Raw genomic sequence first — 10,584 nt, 5'->3', positions numbered from 1 at the left:
TATGTTTGGCAGAATGACTCTGAGGCTCATCCACGCTGTAGTGTGTGTCAGAGCTTCGTTCTTTCGTGGCGAATAACGGTCCACGGTATGGATGGACCACGTTTTGTTCATTCATTCATTCATCAGCTGACAGATGTTTGAGTTGTTCCTCTTCACTTTTTCAACCTGAAAACCTTTCACAGCGTTCTCGTTTTGCCATCTGTCTCCGTTGTAAGACCCATCTCTGTGTCCGCCCAACAGATACATACTGAGCACCTAGTATGTTCTGAGTGCTCTGTGAGGCACTATGAGATAGAGGAGCCCCTCGGCGTCACGGGAGGCCACGCTCTAGTGACCCGTGTACAAACAGCTAGGTGGTATGTCGGGGGGGGGGGGCGGTGAGTGCTGGGCGGCGAATCAAGCCAGGGGCAGATGAGGGAGGTGCCCAGGTCTGTTTCTCATGTGCTTGCCAGGAAAGGCCCCCTCTGAGGAGGGGTGTGAGCAAAGCCGTGATCCCGCCGGTCTGGGTCAAGTTCGGAGATGGGTGGGTTATGATGAGCCTTCAGAGGGCTGGAGGTTGGGGCTAATTTTGGGGCCAAAGGCTCTTTTTACTTCCTGTGAAAAGCCTCACGTTTGGTCTAGCACCCCATACCCTCAACACTCTGGAGTCGAAAGAGCAGCCATGTAGGGGCACCCGGGTGGCTCAGTCGGTTGAGCATCTGACTTCGGCTCAGGTCATGATCTCACAGTTTGTGAGTTTGAGCCCCGCATCAGGCGCTGTGCTGACAGCTCAGGGCCTGGATCCCGCTTCAGATTCTGTGTCTCTGTCTCTCTCTCTCTCTCTCTGCCTCTCCCCTGCTCACGCCCTCTCTCAAAAATTAATAAACATTACAAATTCTTTTTTAAAGAGCAACAATGTAGACACAGCTTCCACAATGCTTCCATGATTTCTCTGCATTGGGCCTTCTCAGGAGAGTGGGGTGAGGATAGGCACTTGCCATGTCTCCGTCCTGGAAGGCTGGCAGTCACCATACCGACCTTCAACCACACAGGGCACCTTGTCCCTATAGCCTACAGCACACGCCGTCTTCCACTGTAATTAGTTGCTTATAGGTCTGTAGCCCTGGATGCTCTTGTGGTTTCTATCTCCAGAATATCTCCCAAATATGCCTGGGTATTCCCACCCTCACTGCCACCACCCTGGCCTGGCTTACCCGCTCCTTGTGCCTGGACAGGTCCCGTGGCCTCCCCCACTTTTCTTCCTGCTTCTTTGCAATCTCGCGTTTTTGCTCCCAAGCTAGAGGTGTGCTGTGTGCACTCGTGTGGCCTTGCTTTCTGAGTGACCTTGAGGGGCTGCCCCACTACCCGTCGGCTCCTCCCTTGCTCCAGGGGGAGAGAACATTTGGTCCATGAAGTGCCACGTGGTTCTCCTTCTGCTTATCCTGAGCTTTCTCCTTCTTTTAGCTTCACTTCCCAGCATGGGAAATCATGGGAGCCAACTGGAAGAGATTTCCAGAATATCTGGCCTTCCTTAAATGGCCTCTTTGGCCCAGGCAAGTGGGAGCCGTGGCCAGCCATATGCCTCGTGATCGGGGCTGAGGCGTAGCATCTTGCTGGGCAAACCTCCCCTCTCCTGGCCGGGGAAAGTCAAATGTGGGATCACAGTTTCCCCCAAGCTATCATGCTTTCTCATCTCTCTCTCTTAAGTCTGGGTTGGAAGTCATCAAGTCTACAAGCAGCCCAGGGAGGTGGCTTGGCTCTGTTCTTCTCTAAATCTGGTGGAAAGGAAGGGAGAAACCCAAGGTTCAAAATAGGAAGCCCGTGGGCCAAGGTTAGCCTGTAGACTTCGTTGATTTGATGTGTGCGTGTGTGTGTGTGTGTGTGTGTGTGTGTTTAATTGAATGAACATTTAAAAGTTGAGGGATTTCCAGTATATAGAAATCCATTACATTTCTATACACTAATAATGAAGTAGCAGGAAGAGAAATTAAGAAAACAATCCCATTTACAAAATATAACAAACAAGTTTTACAAATATTATTAACCAAAAGTAATAAAGTACCTAGGAATAAACTTAACCAAGGAGGTGAGAACACCCGTACTCTGAAAATATAAAACACTGATGAAAGAAATCGGAGATGACACAAACAAATGGAAAAGTATTCCCTGCTCGTGGGTTGTAAGAACAAATATTGTTAAAATGTCCACATTACCCAAAGCAGTCTACAGACTTAATCCTTATCAAAATACCAACAGCATTTTTCACAGAACTAGAACACATAATCCCAAAACTCGTATGGATCCAGAAAAGACCCCAAGTAGCCACAGCAATCTTGAAAAAGAACTCTCAAAATAAATAAACATGAAAAAAAGAGAGAAATATTTGTTTTAAAAAGAGAAGAACAAAGCGAGAGGCATCACAATCCCAGATTTCAAGATATACTACAAAGCTGTAGTGGTCAAAACAGTATGGCACTGGCATAAAAATAGACACATAGATCAATGGAACAGAACAGAAAGCCCAGAAATAAACCTGTGATTAATTATATGGTCAATTAATCTACGACAAAGGGGACAAGAATGTGCAATGGGTGAGTCTCTTCAACAAACGGTTCTGGGAAAACGGGGCAGCTACATGCAAACGAATGAAACTGGACCACTTTCTTACACCATACACAAAAATAAACTCCAAATGGATTCAGGACCTAAATGTGAAACCCGAAACCATAAAAATCCTAGAAGAGAGCGCAGGCGTGAATTTCTCTGACATCAGCGATAGCACCGTGTTTCTAGATGTGTCTCCTCAGGCAAGGGAAACAAAAACAAAAATAAAACAGCGGGGGCCTCATCAAAATAAAAACTGCACAGTGAAAGGAACCGTCAACAAAACTAAAAGACAACCTCCTCAGTGGGAGAAGATATTTGCAAATGACGTCTCTGATAAAGGGTTGGCATCCAAAATATATGAAGAAGTTATATAACTCAACCCCAAGAAACCTCAAATAATCCAATTAAAAACGAGTGAACGACACGAAGAGACATTTCTCCAAAGACACCCAGGTGGTCCACAGACACACAGAAAGGTGCCCAATAGCACTCATCATCAAGGAAATACAAATCACGGCCGCAGTGAGATACCACCCGACACCTGTCAGGATGGCTAAAATCAGGAACCCGAGAAACAACAGGTGTTGGCGGCGATGTGGAGAAAAGGGAGCCCTCGTGCTTGGTTGGTGGGAATGCAGACCGGTGCAGCCGCCGTGGAAAACAGGATGGAGGTTCTTCAAAAAAGTAAAAATGGTAATTCTGGGTGATCAATTCCGCTACTGGGTATTTACCCAAAGAATACGAAAACAACTAATTGGAAAAGATCAACCCCTCCCTGTGTTTACTGCAGCATTATTTACAATACCTGAATTATAGAAACAGTCCATGTGTCCACTGAATGGATGAATGGATAAAGAAGATGTGTGCATGTGTGTGTGTGTGTGTGTGTGTGTAGATAGATAGATCGATAGATAGACAGATTGACAGATAGACAGACAGATAGACAGATAGGTATAGGAATATTATTCAGATGTAAAAAGAATGAAATCTTGCCATTTGCAACAACATGGATGGATCTAGAGACTATAATGCTAAGCGAAATAAATCAGAGAAAGACAAATACCATGTAATTGCACTCATGTGGAATTTAAGAAGCAAAACAAATGAACAAAGAAAAAAGAGAGACGAAGCAACAAGCAGACTTTTAACTGTAGAGAACACACCGACGGTCACCAGAGGGGCGGTGGGTGGGGGATGGGGGGAGTAGGTGATGGGGATTAGGCAGCGGACCTGTGATGAGCACAGGGCGTTGTATGGAAATGCTGACTCACCCTATTGTACACCTGAAACTGACACAACGATGTATGTTAACTTGATGGGGATTAAAATTAAAAAGAGGGAAGGAAGGAAACCCTCAGGGCTTCCGGCAGGGCTGGGCTGCCAGACCTTACGTTTCACGAAGACAAGGTTTCTGTCTGTTTTGTTCACTGCTTTGTTTTCTCTGCCTCACATCATGCCTGGAGGTGCTGGTCAGTGAACACAAACGGACAACCAGCTGAGTGGTGGCTGCCCGCTCTGATCACGACCCACCCCGTCCAGTTTGGCAAAGTCCCTGCCACCTGTATGGAGAACGCACCCCCGGCCACCTCTCCTTCCCTGTGTACCCAGCCCGGCCTCTCGGTAATAGCCCTGTGCCTCCTATTCTACAACGTGGTCCATCCAGACCACAGCTCCCCGTGCTTCCTGAAATTCCGCCTGAGCAAGCCTGGGTGCCGGGGCTGTGGGCGCAGCCTTCGTGAGCGACCACGTTCCGGAGAGGGGTCAGGTGGACGGCATTTGTTGCTGTTTGCCAGGCGGTGCCCGCGGAGTGACGTGGCTTTGTTGCAGGAGCAGAAAGATGAGATGTGTTCAGAGATGCTCCCGTTGTTATTCAGCGTCCAGGGAGAGTAAGTCTCAGACCCCAGCTGGAGGCAAAGGCCGCGCACACCCGCTTCCTAACACCCTGGTGTTCTAACCTCTAGAGCCGGGCTTCTCCACTGGGAGCGGCTTTGGCAACGTCTGGAGGCGTTTGGGGTTGTCACAACTGGGAGGGACGTTCTGTTGGCATTGAGGAGGCAGAGACTAGGATTTCAATAACCTTGGAGCTCTTGGGCGTCTTTCTGAGACAACCCTAATTCGTTTGTCTTCTCCTGATTTATGTGTGGAGTAGCAGGAATGTCCTCAGACTGGGTTCCAGGACCGCCTCCACCTGCTGCCTTGCTGAGCCTCTTTGGGTCTCAGTTTCCCCATCTGTAGAACGGGGATAGAATCCTTCCCTCCATGGCTTCTTGTGAGGATTCAGCAGACCTGATGTTGGGAGTCCCTGGCAGAGAGACGGGTTCCTGAAATACAGATGGGAGGAATCCGATAAGGGCTCATCATCGTGAAAGCCAGCCCCAGCGGTGCCGAAGGCCTCCCGGGAGCCTGGTACCGTGCCGAGCGGTTTCTGCGGTTAACCTCGTGTGGCCCAGTGACGGGGCTGGGGAAGACGTCCTTGGGTTCTCTTGTACCTGCTCACGGCCAGTTCTGGGGCTCAGTGTGAGGCAAGGGCTCAGTTGGTTCAAAAAGGCATCTGGGATGGTGCCCCCAGATTCTCCCCACGAGGGGCCTCGGGCTCAGGACTTGCTCCAGGCTTTGTTTGCTGCTCCCCTGGAACCGGCTCTGAACTGGGACGGTGACTCAAGTGCCCTGGGTGTTGGTGCCCTTGAGCCACAGAGGGTCACATCTGGGCCCAGAGTCAAACAGAGGTAGTTTCTGTCGCCCTCCTCAGCCACCTCCTAATGAGTGGCCTTGGGCAGCTCCCTCTACCTCTCTGGGCCTCAGTTTCCCCTCTGGACGTGCTGGCCCTTGGGACCGTCGTAAGTGGGGGTGAGGCCGCAGCACAGTGCCTGGCAGAGACCCCCACGTTGCCAAAGGCCTGGCAGCCCAGCGATGCCTCTGGGGCTACCTCGAACTGGGGTCCAGGGGACGTGACCTGTTTAAACTTCCATCCTCTGCTCTCACCTGATGCTCCCCTCTGCTGTCCTCACACTGCAAAGGGCAGAAATGGGCCACCAACCTCAGCACTAAGCGTGTACCCCGCTCCCCCCAGCTCCCAGGCGGGGGAGCATAGAGGTGTTATTAGCAAGCCAAGGCGTCTTTTCTGAAAGGCAGAAGAAACCTATCATTGGCTGCTGGAATTAGAGGTTTCCAGAGAGACCCCAAGTGTGCAATAGCTTGTGAAAAATGTTCAGGAATAGCGTGCTTACCCCAGGGACTGTTTTGGGGGGGACCTGGCTCTCCTCTGAGCCCTGCCCTCGGGATGACCCTCCTCCCGCTTCTAGTCCCCCTCCCCCTCCTCCTCCCCCTCCCTCCTACGTCTCCTTCCCCTCCCCCAGCTCCTGGTGCCTTGCACACCTTATTACAGCTCACGTCACCCAGCCTGCGGAGGGCTGTGCCCTTGTACAGCTGGGCGAGCAGAAGTGCAGACCGGGGCGTGATCCCCACTGCAGTGTGCGGACGCCGAGCCCAGCCCCTCTTCTGAGCGGGAAGGGTCTGAGCCCCTCCAGGGCCCCTGTGAAGCTGACTCATACACCGAGAGCTCCATTAGCCAGCTCCTGGCCCAGGCTCAGTTCTTTATGGTCGTGTTACCCGCTTCGCAGATGAGAACGCTGAGGCTCAGACAGACGAACTCGCAAGTTCCCGCACGCAGTCATCAAGTTCCTGATTCAGACCCACAGCTGCCTTTCTGCAGCACAGAGGTTCTCAACAGGGCACCTCTGGCCCCAGGGGGCATGGTCTGGAGATGCTTTGGTTGCCACCCTGGAGGGGTGCTTCTGGCATCTAGTGGGGAGAGACCCGTGAGTCTGCCCAACATCGTATGACGGTGCGTAGAACAGCCCGTAAGAGAGAGATGTGTGGCCCCAGTCGACAGCAGTGTGAAGCTCAGAAACCCTGCTCTGGACCCCTCCTCACCGGGCACCTGCCTTCAGCGTCTTTGTCCTGAGGCCGCAGTGCAGGATTCCTTTCTCCGCTGTGGTCCCTGGGGCTCCAGGCAATCTCCCTGGTCTGAGACTGCAGCAGCCAGATCACCACTGTGCATGGCCGAGGTGCCCTCTCCCCAAGGTCAGCGAGGCAGTGCTGGGGCAGGGGGAGTAGAAGGGAGAGCACCCCCATCGTGAATGGCCAGGAGAGGCTGCTGGCACGGTGGGTTTTATGGGTGGGATTTCAGACTTGGGTTCTGGCGATTCCTACCAGCTGCTGGCCCGAGCGATGTCCTGACAGTGCTGTGTGACAAATCCCAGGCACCGAGCAGAGCAGGGGGCTTGGTGGGGGCTTGAGCCTGGTGCTTGGTCCACAGAGCTGGCTCTTTAGCCCTGGGCGGCCCTCCTCACCCCCATCCCAAGCCTGTACTCCTGCAACATCTATATTTAAAAATGTTTACAGATAATAATGGTGTTCAGCCCCAAAAGGCAGACAGGAGCTTCCTGACAATTGCAGTGTTGTGCCGGGCTGGGGGTTGGTTCTGCGGGAGCTAAGCTAGTCCTGAGTGCTGGGGGAGGGGACACTTTGCCAAGCGTTACCTCCAAGGGAGGTTTGGGGAGACGGGATCCAGGCCTGCAGGGAGACAGAGTTTCCCGGGAGGATGAGGACTGTAATTCACAACACTTTGCCCCTGAGGTGAGCAGAATTCCCCCAGACGCTGCTTGGGGTGCAGTGGAGGGGAGAAGTGGGCATCTTTTGGGGGGGAGGCCTCTTGAAAGCAAAGGCTTTGTAGACATTAACAGCAGCAAGACCAGCCAGAGAAGAAATGGCACCGTTTGCCCCCTTGAATCAAATGGCCACGTGTGGAGTCCGGGCTGGGAGCTGGGTGCTGCCCGCCTCCTGGCGGGTGGGTCGTTTTCACGTCTCTGGTGCGTCAGGCCGGCATTTGCCAGCAGCCCAGGACCAGCCACAGAGCCCGGCTCTTTCGTGTCCACGTGAATGTTATTTTGACCCTAGTACCTCTGGGCTAAAAATAAAAATTCCACCTGGATGCTTTTTTATCTCCAGCCTGTAAGGAAATTTCCAGGAAATAATAGATTGTCCTTGATGTACGTTTTGACGGCACAGGGTTCTGTTCTAAAGCCAGGTTTTGAAAAAATTTAAAGTATGGAAGGTTTCCGACAGTAGAGATTTTCAACCTTCATTTCGTGTTTGGAATAAACACTGCTCTAGTGGAGTCTTTGTCCCTCGGGAATCTCTACCCCGGAATCCTGCCTGGGAGGGGGGAGGTGGGGAGGAGCACACATTTTGCTTTTCTGTGATTTTTGCACTTATTTATTTAATGTTTATTTATTTTTGAGAGAGAGAGAGAGAGAGAGGCAGAGTGTGAGCAGGGGAGGGGCAGAGAGAGAGGGAGACACAGCATCCGAAGCAGGCTCCAGGCTCCGAGCTGTCAGCACAGAGCCCGATGCGGGGCTCGAACTCACAAACCGTGAGATCATGACCTGAGCTGAAGCCGGACGCTTAACCGACTGAGCCACCCAGGTGCCCCTGATTTTTGCATTTAAGTATCCGTCTGCGGGTTTTGGGTTCTAAAAAATGGTTCGCAAGTGAGGTTGGATATCAGGAGCTGGGGCCAAAGAAGGAGATGGGGAAGCGAATTTGAGTGTTAATATGGGTCACGTGAGGTTCCTGGAGGCCAAATCGGTCCCCGATGGCGCCCTGGTCTGTTTCTAAGCTGCAAGTTTTTGGACTCGGAGGGAAGTGGTGATTCTGGATCCCAAGGACTTCAGGAGAGGGCAGTTGTCTGCACATCAACCCCCCCCCCCCCCCCCCCCCCTCCACCAAATGCTGGCTTTCCTCTGGGGTGGGGAGAGGGCGGGGAGGAGAGATGGGAATTTAGCACTTGTGCTGTGCGGTGCCCTTGGGATGTTGCTCCGCCGAGATGAATTGCGGAATTCTGCGCGTGCATGATGATGGTAACCACTTCCAAAGTCTAAGAATAACCACTCATAAAAAAACACCATGCTTGAAGTTCATTCAGAAATAATCAAGGGTGCACCGTTTGATTAAGGAGAGGAGCAGGGGAACGTTGCCCTGGCACCATCTCCCTTGTCACTTCGGGGTGACTCTTTGCAGAAGCAAACACCGCCAGGGAGGCGTTCTGCACGTCGGCTGCTGTTTAATTTCCCGGCTTTTACCAGGCAGACTAAAATAAGCCTGTGTGAAAATGCACCGTTTCTGTAACCACCCGTCATCTCCCCTCCCTGAGCCACACCTATCGGGGGAGTCTGGCAGTTTGCACCCCCGTCTGCAGGCAAGAGATGGAGACCGTGTTTCTCTATTTTTGTTCCATAGTGACTCTTTAGTTGCCGAGCGGCTGACCTGCCTTGTTGACCCACAACCCGTGTCTCACAGCGTTTTTCATCGGTTTTAATCACATCGTTGTTACAATAACGCAATAGCTTTGCTTCGTGGGGTGACTGTTCATATCGTGTGCGCTCAGAACATTCTATTTTTAAAACTATAAAGTATCCTTCTCAGGAGCAACCTGCTCGTTCCTGCCTCCCTCAGAGCCCTACGTTTTGCACCCCAGCGGTGTGGTGGGCATGAGGGCACCTGACTTGGGGACAGAGCGGCCTCTCCTGCCTGGAGCCTCTGGGGGCCTGAGGAGTGGCCCGGGGGCTGTTTCTGTCGGAGCCCTGAGAGCTCAGCCTCGTGGTGCTATTTTTAGCTCCCTTTCTTCCTGGCTTCTTGACATAATCTGACATGTCACAGCTGAATCCCATCTTTTTTACAGAGGTTCCCGTGTTCCCGAAATCTGTGCTTCGTGGGGCAGAAACAGTCTTTGCCTGAGCTTAGTGAACTGCCTTACTCAGGCGGGAAGTGAAGATGTTGCGATTAACGTCAAAAGGGACAAACAAAATAAAACCTGGCCTTTTATTTCTGTGCTGATTTCACTGGCCAGGAGCACCTGAGGGGAGGCCCATTCTTCCAGCTGCTAGCCCAGAGGACAGAGAGCCGTGGTCCTCAGGGTTTGAGACCCTGCCTGTGAATCGGAGGGGGGTGGGGGTGGGGGGTTTGTCACACCACGATTGCAGGCCCCACCTGCAGAGTTTCTGGCTGTGAGGATTTGCATTTCTAGCGTGTTCCAAGTTGATGCTGCTGGCCAGGCTCTGCTCGGAATCACTGATGCAGATCACGGTGCAGAGTCAGTAAATATTTAGGGGCTGGAGGATGCCTACGCCTGGAGAGCCCATGTAAGAAATGTTCAGACAGAAGAGCTGGAGATTTCTGCTGGTTGTGTATCCTGTCCATGTGGTTGGAGATGAACGTGATTGGGAAATAAATCAAAGTTTCGATAAAAACTTTATTTACTAAGGGAGCTGGGATTCGGGGAGCGAAGGAGGAATTCTTAGTGGTGTTAGATGCGATCATATTAGGGGGCGCCTGGGTGGCTCAGTCGGTTAAGCGTCTGACTCTCGATTTCGACTCAGGTCATGATCTCGCAGTTCGTGAGCTCGAGCTCCAGTCGGGCTCTGCGTTGACAGCATGGAGCCTACTTGGGGTTCCCTCTCTCCTTCTCTCTCTGCCCCTCCCCTATGCACATGCGTGCCGTCTCTCAAAATAAATGAGCGTTAAAAAAGAGATGTGATCATATTACTTTAGGGGGAAGAACTGTTTAGAGGTGGAGTGCCTCTGCTTTAGCGTCCTCGGCTCCGCCGTGCCCATGACCTGTAACAGGTGCACGTATGGTAACATATGAAGTACATGTAGCAAAATACTAATCGCTCAACCTGGCCTGTTTGTTATGCTATTCTTAATTCTTTTCTGCAAGTTCCAAAATCATATTAACGTGTTAACAATAATAGGGCTTAGGACTCAGATTTGCTCTGCTGTGTGTGTGTGAAATGGATTAAGTCAAGATAACGTGTTTAGAGCTCAGTTGCTGCGGGTGCTGCGGACGCATGGGTGGCGCCCTCGCAGCTCTGACCTGCTGTGGGTCGCTGGGTCAGTTAGTCCTTGGGATGTGACCGTGCACCGGGCTGACGTCTG

Source organism: Panthera uncia (genome assembly GCF_023721935.1).
Source record: "Panthera uncia isolate 11264 chromosome A3 unlocalized genomic scaffold, Puncia_PCG_1.0 HiC_scaffold_11, whole genome shotgun sequence".
Taxonomy (NCBI): Eukaryota; Metazoa; Chordata; class Mammalia; order Carnivora; family Felidae; genus Panthera; species Panthera uncia.
This window is presented reverse-complemented; position numbering follows the sequence as displayed.